This window comes from Macaca thibetana, chromosome 20 (genome assembly GCF_024542745.1).
Source record: "Macaca thibetana thibetana isolate TM-01 chromosome 20, ASM2454274v1, whole genome shotgun sequence".
Lineage (NCBI taxonomy): Eukaryota > Metazoa > Chordata > Mammalia > Primates > Cercopithecidae > Macaca > Macaca thibetana.
The window spans coordinates 32134283-32151879 of record NC_065597.1 but is presented as its reverse complement, the minus strand read 5'-3'; the positions used below and the strand labels follow the sequence as shown (position 1 = coordinate 32151879).

At 57.4% G+C, this 17597-nt stretch overlaps 1 protein-coding gene across 3 annotated transcripts in view; it reads right to left on the bottom strand.

Moving 5' to 3' along the window:
- ACSF3 (acyl-CoA synthetase family member 3) overlaps nucleotides 1-284 on the bottom strand; it is a 65010-nt gene extending 64726 nt beyond the window's left edge. For 2 of the 3 annotated variants that reach the window (XR_007722006.1, XM_050773719.1), the window contains exon 1: nucleotides 156-284. The gene's annotated coding sequence lies outside the window, so the exon portion shown is untranslated. Of the gene's footprint in view, nucleotides 1-151 lie in introns of all 3 variants that reach the window. The other variant, XR_007722007.1, reaches the window with a different exon arrangement.
- Nucleotides 285-17597: the final 17313 nt, after the last annotated feature.

The following is a 17597-nucleotide window of genomic DNA, read 5'->3' as shown; positions in this document are numbered from 1 at the left end:
CGGCCCCAGGCGGCTCGCGGGGAAGCGGCCGCGCCACGGGCCACGGCTCAAGCCCAGCTTGCGGCCCAGGTGCGGGCGCCGGAACCCGCGCCCCCGAGAGCTCTGCGCCCGGCCGACCCCGCCTCGGTCCCGTGGGCCCCGCCGCCCGCACCTACAAGACGGCCGCGGTCGCGGGGCAAGACCGGCCTCGCCCCAGCTCTTCCTCGTCCTCCGCCGCGCGCGCGCCGGAGTCGGGCCGGGTCCTCCCCGGTCGTGAGTCGGGCCGGAACCGCTTCCGGCGCCCAACAGCGTCCCCGGCGCGGCGCGTCCGTCGCCCAAGCGCGTCCCCCCGGCGCGTCCCCGTGGCGGCGGGTTCCGGGCGCGCGCGTTCCCCTCTCCCGCCTGTCCCGTTGTGGCCGGGTCGGGGCCGCGGGCTTTTCGTGAACCGTGGCCGAGGCAGGCGCCGTGGTCTCCGCCAGCCCCAGGCTGCCCCGATCAGAACGCCGGGCGGGACCGCTCCGAACGCGGATTGCTGGGCCTCGCCCCGTCCTCCCAAAAGGGGGTCCCTGGGCTCTCGGGCTGGGGGTCTGCGCGCCGAGCTCCTGCCTTATTTATTATTATTATTATTATTATTATTATTATTATTATTATTTTGAGATGGAGTCTCGCTCTGTCACCCAAGGCTGGAGTGCAGTGGTGCGATCTCGGCTCACCGCAACCTCCGCCTCCCAGGTTCAAGTGATTCTCCTGCCTCAGCCTCCCGAGTCGCTGGGATAACAGGCGCCCGCCATCATGCCTGCCTAATTTTTGTATTTCTTGGGTGATTTTAAACGGACCGCATTTGAGAATCTCTCCTCGAAGGGACTTGGGAATCAGGACACGGATATGAAGCTAGACTGTTGGAGGGCAGTGGCGGGAAACATTTAAAGCCAGACACAAAGTCCAGTTGGCTGAAATGTGAGGGTTTTTTTTCCCCTAAAATAAATACAAATAACACAAAGACATGTACTGGCAAACAGTAGTACAAATTATCTGCAGAACCGTCCGGGTGTGGTGGCTCACGCCTGTAATCCCAGCACTTTGGGAGGCTGAGGTGGGCAGATCACGAGGTCAGGAGTTCAAGACCAGCCTGACCAACATGGTGAAACCCTGTCTCTCCTAAAACTACAGAAATTAGCTGGGCTTGGTGATGGGCGCCTGGAATCCCAGTTACTTGGAAGGCCGAGGCAGGAGAATCTCTTGAGCCTGGGAGGAGGTGGAGATTGCAGTAAGCTGAGATTACACCACTGCATTCCAGCCTGGGCAACAGAGTGAGACTGTCTCAAAAAATAAATAAAAATAAAAAATTATCTGCAGAACCTTGCACACTGTTTTTCTGTAAGTATATTATTTTCTCTGTCCATCTTCCTCTCTGGTGATGATTGTTGGGGCAGCAGCTGTGTCCTTGGAAAGCTCAGGAAAGGGCATTTCAGAAGCCCGAGGGTGGTTTTCCTGGGAGGAAGGAGCTGGATCTGGGGGAAGTTTGTAATACAGAGTGTGGGAGAACAAACCCAAACTTCTAGTGCCTCTGGTTGCCACCCTGCTAGGTATCATACAGAAAAAGCAAGTCCAATCCTCTGCCACTGGGACAGACTTGATCTGGTGTCAGAATTCTGTCTGCTTCCAGGACTCAGCAGGCTGAATGGTGTTTCCAACGAGGGCAGTAGGAAGAGTAAGGAGGGCGTCTAACATCGGGATTCAGCCCCAGGCTGTGTGTGTGCAAATTTCTATCCCTGGGAAGTTGCAGAGCTCAGGCCGGGTCGCCCACCTGGGGACAGGACTTGGGTCAGGGTGACACCTCCCGTGGTCCTTGGCCGTGGCTCTGTGAGGGTGGCAGTGGGGGAGGGTGCAGTCTCCGAGAAATGGCCCAGTCATCCTATGAGCGGGGTCCCAGCCGTGCCTCGGCTCTGGTCAGCATCATAGTGGCAGGTGGGAAGCAGGAGCAGTCAGGAATTAGCAGACATTGGAGGACAGCTTCTAGCCAGAGAGATGGGGCTGAAAACCCGTAGAACAACTGCAGGCAGCCAGGCTGTGCAGAGTGAAGAGATCCCCAAACCACCCCCTGTTAATACCCTCAGAGAAACAAGAGAAGCGACAGCCCCTGTGAGTCCAGAGCGAGATGTCCCAAGAAAGAGCGTTCCGGTAACATAAAGGGGGGACCGGGGGGGCAAGATGTCCCGAAAAAGAACATTCCAGTAACATAAATGGGGGCGGGGGTCGAGATACCCTGAGAAAGAACGTTCCAGTAACATAAAGGGGGGCGGGGGGCGAGATACCCTGAGAAAGAACTTTCCACCGGAGGCACGGTGGCTCAAGCCTGTAGTCCCAGCACTTTGGGAGGCCAAGACAGGCGGATCACGAGGTCAGGAGATCGAGACCATCCTGGCTAACACAGTGAAACCCCGTCTCTACTGAAAGTACCAAAAATTAGCCGGGTGAGGTGGCAGGTGCCTGTAGTCCCAGCTAAATGGGAGGCTGGGCCAGGAGAATGGCATGAACCCGGGAGGCGGAGCTTGTAGTGAGCCGAGATAGCGCCACTGTACTCCAGCCTGGGTGACAGAGCAAGACTCCGTCTCAAAAAAGAAAAGAAGGGTCAGTGGCAGAGATAGCGAAGGGCCGGCAGGAGGTCAGAGGGCACCCTCTGGAGGAGACCAGGCTCTGCACATTGGGCCACTCAAAGTCATGGGTAGGGAGCACACCTTCCAGTGCCCAGGGGCTTGCTGTGAAAGTAAGTGGGGTCCAACTGAAGCCCCCTAACTCCAGGAGCTCACGCCAAGGCCCCCATCCACTGGCCATGTCCACACCTCACCATGTGGCCCCTCTGACCACATCTGTGCCTCGCCCGTGTGCTCCTCTGACCACATCTGTGCCCCATGGGGCCAGAAAACAGCTGCTGATCCCCCAAAGCCCAGAGAAGTTCCTTGTGGCTTCATTTTCCCTCGTCCCTAGGAGGCTGGATCCCAGCCAGTGCTTCATGGGCAGGAGGCTGCCCTCCCACCTGCTCCTCCACAGTCCTCATTTTGGACAATTGCATTTTTAAAACTTTAAATTATTACAAGTAATATACTCACCGTAAAGAAGACAGATGGAAAACCCCAGATAAACATAAACAGTCAAGCCCCCAAACCACCCAGAACGCTTGCCTTGCCCCAGTCGTGCTCCCTGACACGTGTGTGCATGTCCGTGAGCATGGCGTGTATTTGTGCAGGTCACGATGTTCGTGTGCATCTTTGCACTCCCTTCCACCCCTGCTTCTTCCTTTACTGCCTAAGGCCCATGTCACGGGGATGGGAATTTTGGCATTTGACCTGGAAGCATTTGCCCCACCTGGGCTTGGAAAGAGTTCTGGGCAGGCCCTTAAAGTTTGCAGGAGCCTCCAGAGGACCTAAACATAGCTTAGATGCTGAGTCCATTGCACACACACCCAGAGTCATACACACAAGCCCTGGGCCATTGGCCCTGAGGCCGACCTCCCTCCCAGAAGGTGATGTCACCAAAGCTGACTGCTGGGGCCACGCGTTGGACATGGGCACGATGGGGGCAGGCCCAGGTGGAAGGAACGCCAGGCACGGGCACGTAGTGACCTCAGCCCTGGACATGACACGCTTTCCCCACAAGGAAGAGACACACAGGCCTCACCGGGCGAAGCTGTCCAAGTGCCAAACACGTGTGCCGGCAGCTGACCCTGGCTTGGCACAGGCCCGGCTCCCAGGGTCTGGCTTCTACATGTGGAGCGGTGGGCACAGCTGCCAGCTCTGCACAGCGGCTGCGAGGGGAGGCCTGGCTGCCGCCTTCTGGGACCTGTGGCGGGGACGCTTTTCCTGGAGCCTGGAAACCTTTCCAGATCCTCCCTCCTCCTGCCACACTCCTCCTCCTCAGGCCTCCCTCCTCCCTCTGCCTTCTCCAGCAGCCCTGAGCCCCGCAGGGTCCTCTCATCACTCAGCGCCAGGCCCGAGGCACCACCTGCACCATCAGAGCAGTGGCCTGTCCCCACGGTTTGTGCCAAATCAGGGCAGACCCAGCGTTGTCTGTGGGTGTGTGGGCCGAGGTCCTGTTGGCCGCATAGTTTGCGGGTCTCCAAGCCTCTGTTTTTACCCCAGAGAGTGAGCCAGCTGGTGCCACCAGCAGGAGGGACCCAGAGATTCTGAGAAACCCAGAGGCTGGACGCCCGTGTCCGAGCTGCAACAGCTCCCACGGGAGAGAACCCTGGGACACGGTGAGGCCCCACGTGAGCCAGGGAACGCCTGGCCTTGAACAGCAGAAAACACAGACGCCCCCAGCTAATGGAGTTCCTGCGAAGTCGCGCTGTATTCCAGCAGACGGGCCCGCTGGCCTGAGGAAGTCACACGCACGTCCCTCTGCGCTTGGCCCTGTTGGGTTTTTGCACCACCTCCCAGACGTCCTGTAGCTGGCACAGATCTCCCGCACCGTCATTGCCTGAATCTCCCACACGGGCATTGCCGGGCTCCGCGGAAGGGTGGAGGAGGGGCGCCGGGGAGCACCTGGCCTATCTGGCTGCAGTGGTGGCATTTTAGGAGCCAGAGTCCAGGGCCCGGATGGGACAGATTTAGGGTTTTGGGGGAGCAAGGTGGTGAGGATGAAGATGAAAACAGGGTGAAAATGGGGGGTGGGGTGGGCCCACAAGCGGGCAGGCCTTGAAACCATCTCACCACAGAACATTCTCGGGGTGCCCCAGCCACGGGTCCAGGAGGAGCCACCCCCAGGGGAGGCTGGGTTTCCACAGGTCCTAGGTTCCCAGGGCTGGGAGCCCAGACGACAGGACTGAGCCACTGAGGGGGACAGAATCCATTTGGTGGAGTGACGTGAAGCCCTGGAAATAAAACCAGGTGGCTTTTTAAAAATAACACAAAATAGGCCGGGCGTGGTGGCTCAAGCCTGTAATCCCAGCACTTTGGGAGGCCGAGACGGGTGAATCACGAGGTCAGGAGATCGAGACCATCCTGGCTAACACGGTGAAACCCCGTCTCTACTAAAAAATACAAAAAACTAGCCGGGCGAAGTGGCGGGTGCCTGTAGTCCCAGCTACTTGGGAGGCTGAGGCAGGAGAATGGCTAAACCCGGGAGGCGGAGCTTGCAGTGAGCTGAGATCCGGCCACTGCACTCCAGCCTGGGCGACAGAGCGAGACTCTGTCTCAAAAAATAAATAAATAAATAAATAAAATAACACAAAATAACATAAAAAATAAACATAACATAAAAATAACATAAAAATGACACTAGGGAGGAGAAAAACCACACAGCCATCTCTTATACAAGGGGGTCACGTTCCCAGACCCCTGGGGATGCCTAAACCCCACAGGTCCTATGTGTTTTTGATCTGACAGCAGAGGCAGCTCCTGGGGGACTCACGGGTGCAGAGCGTCCACTGTGTGAATCTACTGGACAAACGGAGGATCCCGTCCCTGGTGGACAGGGCGGGGGCGTCAGAGTTCGTCAAGCCGTGTACAATTTAAAACTTACGAATTGTTTAGTTTTAGAATTTTCCATTTAATAATTTTGGAGCTCTGTTGACCATGGATAACTGAAACTGCAGGAAAAGGGAAACCCTGGGCCGGGCACAGTGGCTCACGCCTATCATCCCAGCACTGTGGGAGGCCAAGGCAGGTGGATCACCTGAGGTCAGGAGTTCAAAACCAGCCTGGCCAACGTGGAGAAACGCCATCTCTACTAAAAGTAAAAAAAAAATTAGCTGGGCATGGTGGTGTACGCCTGTGATCCCAGCTGCTCGGGAGGCTGAGGCAGGAGAATGACTTGAACCCAGGAGGCTGAGACTGCACCATTACACTCCAACCTGGGCAACAGAGCAAGACTCCATCTCAAAAAAAAAAAAGAAAAGAAAAAAGGAAACCCTGGCTAAGCAGGGATGTCTGCATTTTCCTGTTTGTTTTTCAGACCTTCATGCCCTTGGAGATGCCGTTGGAGCTTCCTGGCAGTGTTGACCAAGTTGCCCCTCCCTTCCTGACAACCTTGGCCTCAGCGCTCACCTTCTGAGCTCACCCTGCTGAAGGCTCACCTTCTGGGCTCACCCTGCTGCGGGGTAGCCAGAAAGGGGCAGGTGCCAGCCTTCAGGAGGGGTTGTGCCTTTTCTGTTCCAGAATCAGGGGAGGGTCCTTCCTACCAAGCGTGCCAGTCTTCTTTTCATCCAGGGCTCCTGGGATCTCTGAAAATGCTGGAGATTTCAGTGAAGGCCCAGAGGGGGCTCGATCCGACCTGAGGCGAGCCCTGGAGTTTGCCGGGGGCAGTTTATGGAGGCCCCCCGACAATGGAGTTTGCTGGGTGTAGCTTATAGAGGCCCCCCGCCAATGAGTGTAGCTTATAGAGCTCCCACCCCCACAGTGGTCTTGCCAATGGCTGCACCCTCTTTCAATTTCCAGATGAGGATCCAAGAGGTGCTGTGGTCACAGTGATGAAGGTGGGGCCTGGGATTGCAGCCCAGCAACCACCTGGGCCCAGCCCTGCGATGCGTCCTCAAGGCAGGAGCTGGGCTGGCTGCACGGGGGCCACCTACAGAGTCATTTCTGGCTGCCTTGCCTGGGGTCCGGGGCCTGACTCCGTGAATGAGTGGTGCTGATGGAGGCTCCAGGACGTCCTGCGGGATGTGCAGACACACTGGGGGCGCCCATCTCAACGTCACCGAGTCCTGGGGCCTCTCTCCTCCTGGAGAACCCCAGGGAAGCCAAGTGATGCCACACAAGGGCAATGTTGAATTTTGTAATTTTTAAACGTAGTTTATTGGCAAGCATGGACGTTATTATTGGTGACAAGTGACTTGGGGATAGTAGGTGGGAGCCCCTGTGGGCTCCATCCTGTTTCTGCTGTTCCTTGGCCGACAGGAGGCTGGGCTCCCCGTGGGGTCTCCCGGGTTTCCTGGGCCTTCCTCTCCGGGCCGCCAGACCCCAGACAAGTCACTCTGGGCTCCTCAATTGCCAACTGGAGCTTTGCTTTGGGGACTGAGTTGGCCGACAGCTTGTCGGGACCTTGGAGACCTGGGCCGTGGGTGTCCCTCCAGGGGCTGGGCTGGGAGTGGAGGCTCCTCAGGATGTCTCCCCCTGCTCACAGGTAGCACAAGCAGAGGCCCCGGGGCCACGGTCCACACCTGTGCTTGTGTGAGTGTGCACATGTCCACACAATCAAAGGCTCACACACAGACGCATGCAAACACTCACACACGGATATAGCCAGACACCCATATTCCACACGTGCACACACTCACACATCCACATATGACACCACATGCCCACACACAGACATGCATAAGCACACGCAGACACAGTGGACAGACACGTGTGCGCACAGCCACATGCCCACACACACGTACACACACACACATTCGCAGGCACAGTGAACGCACACCATATACACTTGTATGCCTGTGTTCACACACCTGTGTACACATGAGTACACATGCTCACAATGGGCAAAGCCACACACTAACACATGTAGGCACTCACATGCACTCACGCATCTGCTGACAGTCACACATGCCACATGTACACACATGTATACACACGCTCATGTAGACACACCAACATACATTCGCAGATGTGCTCACAGTGCACACACTCACATGCATGCACATACACAAGGTATGCACACACACATATACACCCTCACACAGTCACACATGTGCACACATGAACACACACCCTCGCACTCGCGTGCATGAACTCAGCTCTCACTGTGAGCCCGTGCAGCTGGCAGCACAAAAGGTAAAATTAATCGGCAGCCGGGAGGACGGCTGCAGTCACGTGGCCGTCAGCCGCAGACATTGCATTTCGATCAAGGGTGCAGAGTTGTTGCAAGGTGCCCAGGTTGGAGGCCTGTCTTTTGCTCATCTGGGCCCAGCACAACAATGAGCCTAGCAAGAGCGTCAGTGCAAGGGCAGTGCTCTCACTGGTCTCCTTGGTCTCCTGGCTGCAGCCACACTGGGCCAGACCTTCTTTGTTCAGCAGGCACTGGTCACGCCTTCTCAACGCAGACGTGAGGTGCGTTTACGCACTCAGTGACCTGGGCTAGACACAGCGAGGGCAGGTGCCCAGTAGCAGGAATGAGGCCTCTTGCGCTGGCCGTGACACCCTCCCCTGCAGCTCCAGCTGCCTGCCTGGGAGGAGGGGCTGGCCTGGGTCTGTGAGGGCCACTCAGCAGCACTGCAGGTACCTGGGGCTCAGAAAATGCAGAGGCATCCCCCGCCCTGCCCAGGCATGGGATTGGCTGAGGCATCCTGCCTTCAGCCTGGTCCACACATGACAGGTCCACACATGACAGGTTCACATGTGACAGGTCCACACTTGACTGGGGCATGCATGACAGGTCCACACATGACTGGCCCACAAGTGACAGGTCCACATGTGACAGGTTCACATGTGACAGGTTCACATGTGACAGGTCCACACATGACTGGTGCATGCTTGAGTTGTTCATTACATGGCACATCCATGACATGACTGGGCCGTGTCAGTTCCAGCTCCCTGCAGAATTTCGCTGACTGTGCTGACTTCCAAGGCTGTGGCCCCTGCTCTCTGCGACGTGGCTGCAGTGCGGATTCCTGCACACACACCACTCAGGAAAGGCAGCAACAGGGTGCTGTGAGCATACAGGGTCTGTCTTGGGAAGAAAAATGTAGGTTTTCTGGGAGGGAAATTGGCGGGTGTAGTTGTTTCCCGCATGCGCCATGACCAAGCGCCACACGTGGGCGTGGAAATGGTGCCGCCGTTCTCCACAGCAGCAACTCTCACACCCGCTGGCATCCTGCAACTCGATTCAGTCCCGTCACCACCCAAGTGAAAGTTCTCAGTGTGTCACACCCTCACTAAACAGGAGCTGGAGGCCATGAAGGAGGGGCCCGCACGCGCGGGGTGTGCCCGTGAGAAGAACCACGCGAGAGGCTGGGTACAGCGGCTCACGCCTGTTATCCCGGCACTTCGGGAGGCTGAGGCAAGAGGATTGCTTGAGCCCAGGAGTTCGAGACCAGCCTGGGTTGGTCCCGGTCAAGACCCCATCCCTATAAAAAAATTTAAAAATTAGGTGGGCGTGGTGGTGCCCACCTGTAGTACCAGCTACTCAGAAGGCTGAGGTGGGAGGATTGCTTAAGCCCAGGAGACAGAGGCTGTAGTGAGCTGAGATTGTGCCACTGCACTGAAGCCAGGGCGACAGAGTGAGACTGTCTCAAAAAAGAAAATGGAACTATGCAAGAGATTCCTCCGGGCCACAGCACTTCAGATAAGTGTCCTGCACAGGCCGGGCGTGGTGGCTCACGCCTGTATTCCCAGCACTTTGGGAGGCTGAGGCGGGCGGATCACAAGGTCAGGAGATCGAGACCATCCTGGCTAACACGGTGAAACCCCGTCTCTACTAAAAATACAAAAAAACTAGCCGGGTGCGGTGGTGGGTGCCTGTAGTCCCAGCTACTCGGGAGGCTGAGGCAGGAGAATGGTGTGAACCTGGGAGGCGGAGCTTGCAGTGAGCCGAGATCCCGCCACTGCACTCCAGCCCGGGCAACAGAGCGAGACTCCGTCTCAAAAAAAAAAAAAAAAGTGTCCTGCACAAAGGCAGCTGCCTGACATCTTGACAGCCAGGGGAGGCCACTCCCGATGCCCCTGGCCCTGCAGGACCCGGCTCTGCTGTGCCTCTGAGCCAGCCTGTGCCAGCATTGTCCTGCACCTCACCTCCTGCTGCAGGAACCCCTGAGGCCGGAAGGACACCTGTCGAAAGCCACCATGGGCAGACCTGGTGTGGGGTGGAGGCTGCAGTGAGGGCCACAACTTCAGCTGACTGGGGGCGCCACACAGAGCCTTGGGCTCTGTGCTTCACCTGCTTTTCTTACTCGTCCTCCCAGCAGTCCTGTGAGCTCAGAAGCCTCAGGGCCTCCACTTCCAGGAGAGGAAATGAAGATCTGGTGCCAGGTCGCCCGGCCCAGGCTCCCGGCGTGACAGACGTCAATTATCATCTATGATAGTGACGGGGACCACTCTTACCCACCAGCACCCACCCCTGGGCCAAGCACCTGGTCACTTGCAGGTGCAGCTCTCCTGGGTGCCCAGTGACATGGTGGGGAAACAGATTCAGGGAGATTCATGGCCTCGTGGGGGGCCCCAGCAGATGGCCAGGTGGCTGGTGGGTGGAGGGGAGCTGGGCCTGGCCCGGGACTGGGCCACCTGCCATTGGTGCGGGGACAGGGGCCGCTCCTCCGTCTCCCTGGCTCCCCACGAAACCAGGCCCTGGGAACACCTCTGATCCTTGTGTTTTTATTTAAATGCTCCCTAGAGCATATTTGTCTCGAGTACGAGGGGCCTCTGGATTCAATCAAAACGACAGCCGGGCGTCTCGCCCCGGCCATTCCAGAGTGGGCGTGGAGCCAGCCAGTCTGTGTGCAGCACGCCGTCCTTGTGTCACCTCCCCAGGTACTGCTGGGCCCTCGGTGCCTCGGTGTCCCTTCCTACACGGCTCCCCAATGTCCCCGAGGAGCCAGCCAGCCCCCAGCACCTCCCGCCTTTGCAGACCACAGAGTACGAGGGAAGAAGCGCTCGTGTCTGAAGTCCTGGCCGTGCGCTCTGCAGCAGTCTCGTGCTTATCGCCACATGGCACATGTTTCTCCTCCCACCTGTACCCTGGTGCTGGGAACGTGCCTGAAGGCACATTCCCACCTGCACAGACACTCCTGCCAGCGAGTCTCCTGAAAGGCAGGAGGCCAGGAGAGGCCGTGGGGGTGCCCTGTGCCTGGTATTAGACAGTAGCAGCTGGTGGCACGATGATTAGGCTTGGCCCATGGAGAGTCATCTTGTTCTTCTCCATGACAAGCATCTGCTGGAAGGCGACTTCCTCTTGGTTTGTTTAGGGAACAGGGACAAGAGTCCAGCTGAGAGGAGCCAAGCTCACGTGGTCACCTGCAGTGTTTCCTTTCCTCTTCCTCCTTTAAAAACTATTTCAGGCCGCGCGCGGTGGCTCAAGCCTGTAATCCCAGCACTTTGGGAGGCCGAGGCAGGTGGATCACGAGGTCAGGAGATCGAGACCATCCTGGCTAACATGGTGAAACCCCGTCTCTACTAAACATACAAAAAAAAAAAATTAGCCGGGCGTGGTGGCGGCGCCTGTAGTCCCAGCTACTCGGGAGGCTGAGGCAGGAGAATGGCGTGAACCCGGGAGGCGGAGTTTGCAGTGAGCTGAGATTACGCCATTGCACTCCAGCCTGGGCAACAGAGCGAGACTCCGTTTCAAAAAAAAAAAAAAAAAAAAAAACCCGGAACTGAGGTCTTATTCTGAGCCAGCGCTGGGCTTAGGGATTTACACAACATAATCCCATTCAACTCCACAAGCCCATAAAGAGGGACCCTGACTTCCCTGCTTTACAGCTGAGGAAAGTGGAATGGGCAGGTCAGGGTTTGGGGACCCCAGCTGGGAGCACTTTCCCCCGCTGGCCTCGGAGGCGGGAAGGGAGCGGAGCCAGGAACCACGCAGCAGAGCCCAGGACACCCGTGGGGTCCAGAGTTGGGAAAGGAATCGGGAGGGAGTGGCAGAGGTGTGGAGGGGAGACAGGTATTGAGGCCTGGGTTCCACCACCTGCTCTGTGATCTCCAGGAAGGCCCCTGGCCTCCCTGAAGCTGAGTTTACTCATCTGTAAGATGGGATGAATGCTGGCACCAACCGATTAGGGTGGGAGGATCAAATGAGAAGGTCGGGAGATGCAAGCCCTACGTGGCCAACGCCGTGTCTGTCTTTCCTCTGTTTCTCTCGGATGCTGGGTTCGCCAACAGGAGAAGAGAAGCTGGGGAGAGCAGCTGGACCCAGTGCTCACCCGGCTCACCTGACCTCCAGGAGCATTTCCCGGAGGACCCAGTGCTCGCCCGGCTCACCTGACCTCCAGGAGCATTTCCCGGAGGACCCACTGCTCGCCCGGCTCACCTGACCTCCAGGAGCATTTCCCGGAGGACCCAGTGCTCGCCTGGCTCACCTGACTTCCAGGAGCATTTCCTGGAGGACAACAGGTGACCTGATTCCTGTCCCATTTGCCCATTTGTGGGGACAACTAACCAATGTGGTGGTGGCTCTGCCCAGAGTGAGCGCTGGCCTGGAAGCCTGCAGCCCCGAGGCTGGTTCCCGATGGTTCTGCCTTCCCCAGAGCAGCCGTTCCTACCAGGCCAGTTCCCCTGCAGAAGCTCCCAGTGGACACCCGAAGCCTCGGCCATACCCCTCAGTCACAGCCCCCGAGACCAGGTAGGTTTGCCTCTGAGCTGGGCTGGTACCCCAGTAGGGCAGACTGGACTCCAGTGGTGGAGGAGAAGAGATGTGATGTTAGGTGGGCAGCCACTGGTGCCACAGCAGGCAAGCAGCATGTTATCCAGAAAAGCAAACTGAGGCAGAGTGGTGGGCAACATAGCTCAAATCCAGGCTTTTTACCCCAAGGCAAAATTTTTCTGCTTTGAGGCAGAGGGAGCAGGCGAGGCAAGGGTGCTGGTGGGGGGCGAGGGCAGCAGGGGGTGAGGGCGGTGGTGGGGGTGTGAGGGTGGCGTTGAGGGGTGAGGGTGGCAGCGGGGAGTGAGGGTGGCGGTGGGGGGTGAGGGTGGCAGTGAGGAGTGATGGCAGTAGGGGGTGAGGGCGGCGGTGAGTGAGAGCAATGGGGAGTGAGGGCAGTGGCAGGGGGTGAGGGCAGCAGGGGTGAGGGTGGCAGCGGGGGGTAAGGGTGGCAGTTGGGGGGCGGTCAGGGGTGGGGGTGAGGGCCGTGCCCCTTGCTGCACTGAGGGTCCCTGGCATACCTTGGAGGGCTTCCCTCTCACCAGCCAGCAGCACCCCTAGGGTGCCCGGCTGTCCCTGCTTGAATCCTGCAGACTTTGGCCCATTGGGGCCACATGTGGCTCTGCTCAGCCTGGGGGACGAACTCATGATAGACAGGGAGGGGTCCGGGCAAAGACGCCCCCAAACTGCCCTCATGGGGAGACAGCCTATCTGGTGGGTGGGATGTGTGGCTGGTGGGTGGGATGTGTGGCTGGTGGGTGGGATGTGTGGCTGGCAGACATAGGCTACAGGCAGGACCCACTGCTGCAGCTGTAGTTCACACTCCCCAGAGCCAGATTCCAGTTGGTGAGAGTCACCCCCTGAGACCTTGCTCCATTCCCGGGCAGACCCTCCCACCCTGGCCCACTTATAGATGTCCTTCAAGGTACAGCTTAAATCTCACCTCCTGCATCAGACAGCTCGGGCTGCTATAAGAAAGGACCACGGGCTTGAGGGCTTATACACAACAGACCTTTCTCTCTCACAGTTCTGGAGGCTGGAGTCCAAGATCAAGGTGCTGGCGTGGTTGGATTCTGGTGAGGACCCATTTCCAAGCTGCAGATGGCCGGCTTCTCACTGTGTCCTCACATGACAAAAAGAGGGCTGGTAGCTCTCTGGGTTCCCATTCATGAGGGGAGCAGTCTGATTCATGAGGGTCCACCCTCATGACTTAATCACCAAAGGCCCCACCTAATACCATCACTCTAGGAATAACGATTTCTTTTTTTCTTTCTTTCTTTCTTTCTTTCTTTTTTTTTTTTTTTTTTTTTTTTTTTTTTTTTGAGACGGAGTCTCGCTCTGCCGCCCAGGCTGGAGTGCAGTGGCCGGATCTCAGCTCACTGCAAGCTCCGCCTCCCGGGTTCACGCCATTCTCCTGCCTCAGCCTCCCGAGTAGCTGGGACTACAGGCGCCCGCCACCTCGCCCGGCTAGTTTTTTGTATTTTTAAAGTAGAGACGGGGTTTCACCGTGTCAGCCAGGATGGTCTCGATCTCCTGACCTCGTGATCCGCCCGTCTCGGCCTCCCAAAGTGCTGGGATTACAGGCTTGAGCCACCGCGCCCGGCTCTTTCTTTCTTTTTTTTTTTTTTTGAGGCACAGTCTTGCTCTGTCGCCCAGGCTGGAGTACAGTGGTGCGATCTCCGCTCACTGGAAGCTCCGCCTTCTGGGTTCACGCCATTCTCCTGCCTCAGTCTCCCAAGTAGCTGGGACTACAGGCACCCACCACCATGCCTGGCTAATTTTTTGTATTTTTAGTAGAGACGGGGTTTCACCGTGTTAGCCAGGATGGTCTCTATCTCCTGACCTCGTGATCCGCCCGTCTCGGCCTCCCAAAGTGCTGGGATTACAGGCATGAGCCACTGCACCCAGCCGGGATAAAGATTTCAATATATGAATTTGGGGAGGACAGAAACATTCAGTCCACTGCACCTCCTGCACAATTCCAGCTCCTCCCAGTGGGGTCACACCCTGTGCTCTGAACTCAGCCTCTTCCCCCAATTTCATGAGATACTTTGTGAAGCAGCATGGCTTCATGGGACAGGACAGTGAAGCAGCTCTGGACATGGGCTCTGGACATGGGCTCTGGACATGGGCTGTGGACATGGGATCTGGACATGGGCTCTGGACACGGGCTCCAACCAGAATGTGTAGCCCCAAGTCCCTGCTCTGCCACTTACTGGCTGTGGGGTCTTAAGCGAGTTACTCTCTCTGCTTCACTGTCCTCACACGCAAAATAGACATGGTCATTGGCTTATTGTGAGAATTAAATGAGTTCATATGTATAAACTGCCAAGAACAATGCCACCACAATCATCACCATCACTATCACCACCATCATCATCACCATATCATTGCCATCATTATCACCACCACCACCATCACCACCATAATTATTGCCATCATCATAATCACTATCACCATCCTCACCATCATCACCACCATTATCACCATCATCATCATCATCACCATCATCATCATCATCACCATTACCACCATCATCACCATCACCACCATCATCACCATCATCCCCATCATCCCCATCATCCCCATCACCACCATCATCACCATCACCACCATCACCACCATCATCACCATCATCACCATCATCACCACCACCATCATCATCATCATCACCACCATCATCACCACCATCATCATCATCACCACCATCATCACCATCACCACCATCATCACCATCCCCACCATCATCCCCATGATCCCCATCATCCCCATCACCACCATCATCACCATCACCACCATCACCACCATCACCACCATCATCAGCATCATCACCACCACCATCATCATCATCACCACCATCATCACCATTATCACCATCATCATCACCATTATCACCATCACCACCATAATCATTGCCATCATCATAATCACTGTCACCATCACCATCACCATCATCGCCATCACCATCATCTTCACCACCACCATCATCACCATCACCATTGCGGTTGAACTTCCAGCTCCTTCTCTACTAGCTGCATGGCTTCAGGTGGGCTAGTGAACCTTTCACTCGCCTCCTCTGTGAGTGGAGGTAACAATGCTTCCACTCCCAGATACCTTTGAGGATGAACGTGGCTAACCTGTGCCCCTGATATGACAGTGCACGTGGGTAGTCACTTCTTTGTGCCAGGAACATGCACAGAGTGTCACCTCATTTTGTCTCCTCAAGGACCTGGGGGGTGGAAGTATTCTTATCCCTATTTTACAGACGGGGAAACAGGCTTGGGTAATGCAGGATTCTGCCAAGGCCTCACAGCAGTCAGTGGAGGAGCTTGGAGAATGCCCAGAACCACCTGTGGCCAGACTCCGTGTCTCTTCCTGACTCTCTTCTTGTGGGACCCACTTGCGTCCCCCATCAGCAATTTTCACTTCCACGCATGAGGCAGAGCCCCTGGGGAGCCACATGCGTGCTGTTGGGATGGGTCTGGCTGGAGCTTGGCTCCAGAACCTCCCCCAGCTTCCCAGGGCCCCTGAGTGAGCTGAGTTGAGACAGGGGCCACTGACCCTTCTCAGGGCCTCCTGTGGTGCCTGGCACTGGGGAACTGTCATGACTAGCCAAAGCCTGGGCCAGTGGCTCCTGTGGGAAGGGGTCCTGACAGCACAGCAGGGAAAAGGGGGTAAGGGCTGCAGTGCACCCTGCTGAAGTCCAGCCTCCAGCCCTGGGGAGGAGGTGGCTCCCTCAGGCCCCCCAGGCAGGTAGATTAGGGGCAGGGCTGCTGGCACCGGGCCCGACTGCTCTGGGCAATACATTTTGCAAGCAAGAGTCTGGGAACAGGACATGTGAGTTGGTGCACAGACGTGACGCACACGGGGATGGGTACCACTGGGCAGCGAGGTTGCAGGGTGTGGCACTGCTGTGGTGTCACAGGTCTGGCCCAGCCAGCCCCTGGGAAAAGTGGCTCTTCCCTTCCCGACATCTTGTTTTAGCCACAACACTCACCAGGTGACCCCGCTGCAAAAAACTAGAAACAATTCTCAGTAAATGAGCCTCCCTGGGCCACTATTTCTCCGTGTCCTCGCTGGCTGTGTTACCTCCACTCTACAGAAGGGGACACTGAGGCTCAGAGAGGTCTAGCAGCTTGCCCAGGGCCACACAGCAAGCACTCATCGGGAAAGGGCCAGCCTCTGCTCCTGGTGTGTCCGTCCAGAACTCGGGCAGCCACATAACATGGCTCTGCAAATGTTTCTGGAAGGTGGCGATGAGGCAGCAGGTCTGTGTCCACACTGCATGTAGTGGGAGAAGGGCCACAGGTCTTGGGGCCAGGCCAGGCTGCACCCGCTCCTGGCCTCCCCACCACCTCCCCTCCCGGATTCATGGTGAGTTCCACAAACATTTCCTGCTCACCTGAGTGACAAGTACCTCGAGAGAAAACGACACAGGGGCTTAGGTGGGCGGGGACAGCAATCCACAGTCGCCTGCAGAGGCAGAAGCCAGATGCAAGTGGCTCCCCGAAAGGCAGGCCTGGAGAGGCAATTCTGGAGGAACTTCCAGCTGACGGGGAAACTGGCTCTCGGCCTGTCCAGCCAGGGTCGGGGGACCAGGAGGGACACGGCTCATGGCCCGTCCAGCCAGGATCAGAGGGACCAGGAGGGATGTGGCTCACAGCCTCCAGCCAGGATCAGAGGGACCAGGAGGGACACGGCTCACAGCCCGTCCAGCCAGGATCAGAGGGACCAGGAGGGACACAGCTCACAGCCTGTCCAGCCAGGATCAGAGGGACCAGGAGGGACACGGCTCACAGCCCGTCCAGCCAGGATCAGAGGGACCAGGAGGGACACGGCTCACAGCCCGTCCAGCCAGGATCAGAGGGACCAGGAGGGACCACCAAACGCTGAATGCGGCTGACCGGAGCACTCGGAGAGAACAGGGCGGGGGCTGCTGCTTTGCACCCGTGTCCAGAGGGCCTGCCCGGCTGCTCAGTCAGGACACCATGGCGCTTAGTCCCTCAGCTGCACTGGGGCCGAGGCCTTAACTCTCCTTCCCAACGTGCGTTTCACAGACCGCCAGCCCTGGGAGAAGTCCCAAGAAAAACAGCGTTCCATGTCGGGAGGTTTGGGGAACACTGAACGCTGTAACCTCCCCTCCCATCCCCTTGGGGGTCTGTCATGTGTTTGGACGAGTCCCGTGGACGGAAACCCGTCACTGTGTTTGACCCAGATTCCTGGGCGCGTCTGACTTGAGCCCTTTGTGCAGACCACAGACCGAGGCAGTGGAGGCCACCAAGCTCTTGGATCCAGGGCCCCCCTCACTCTGTCCCCTTCTTGCCTCCACT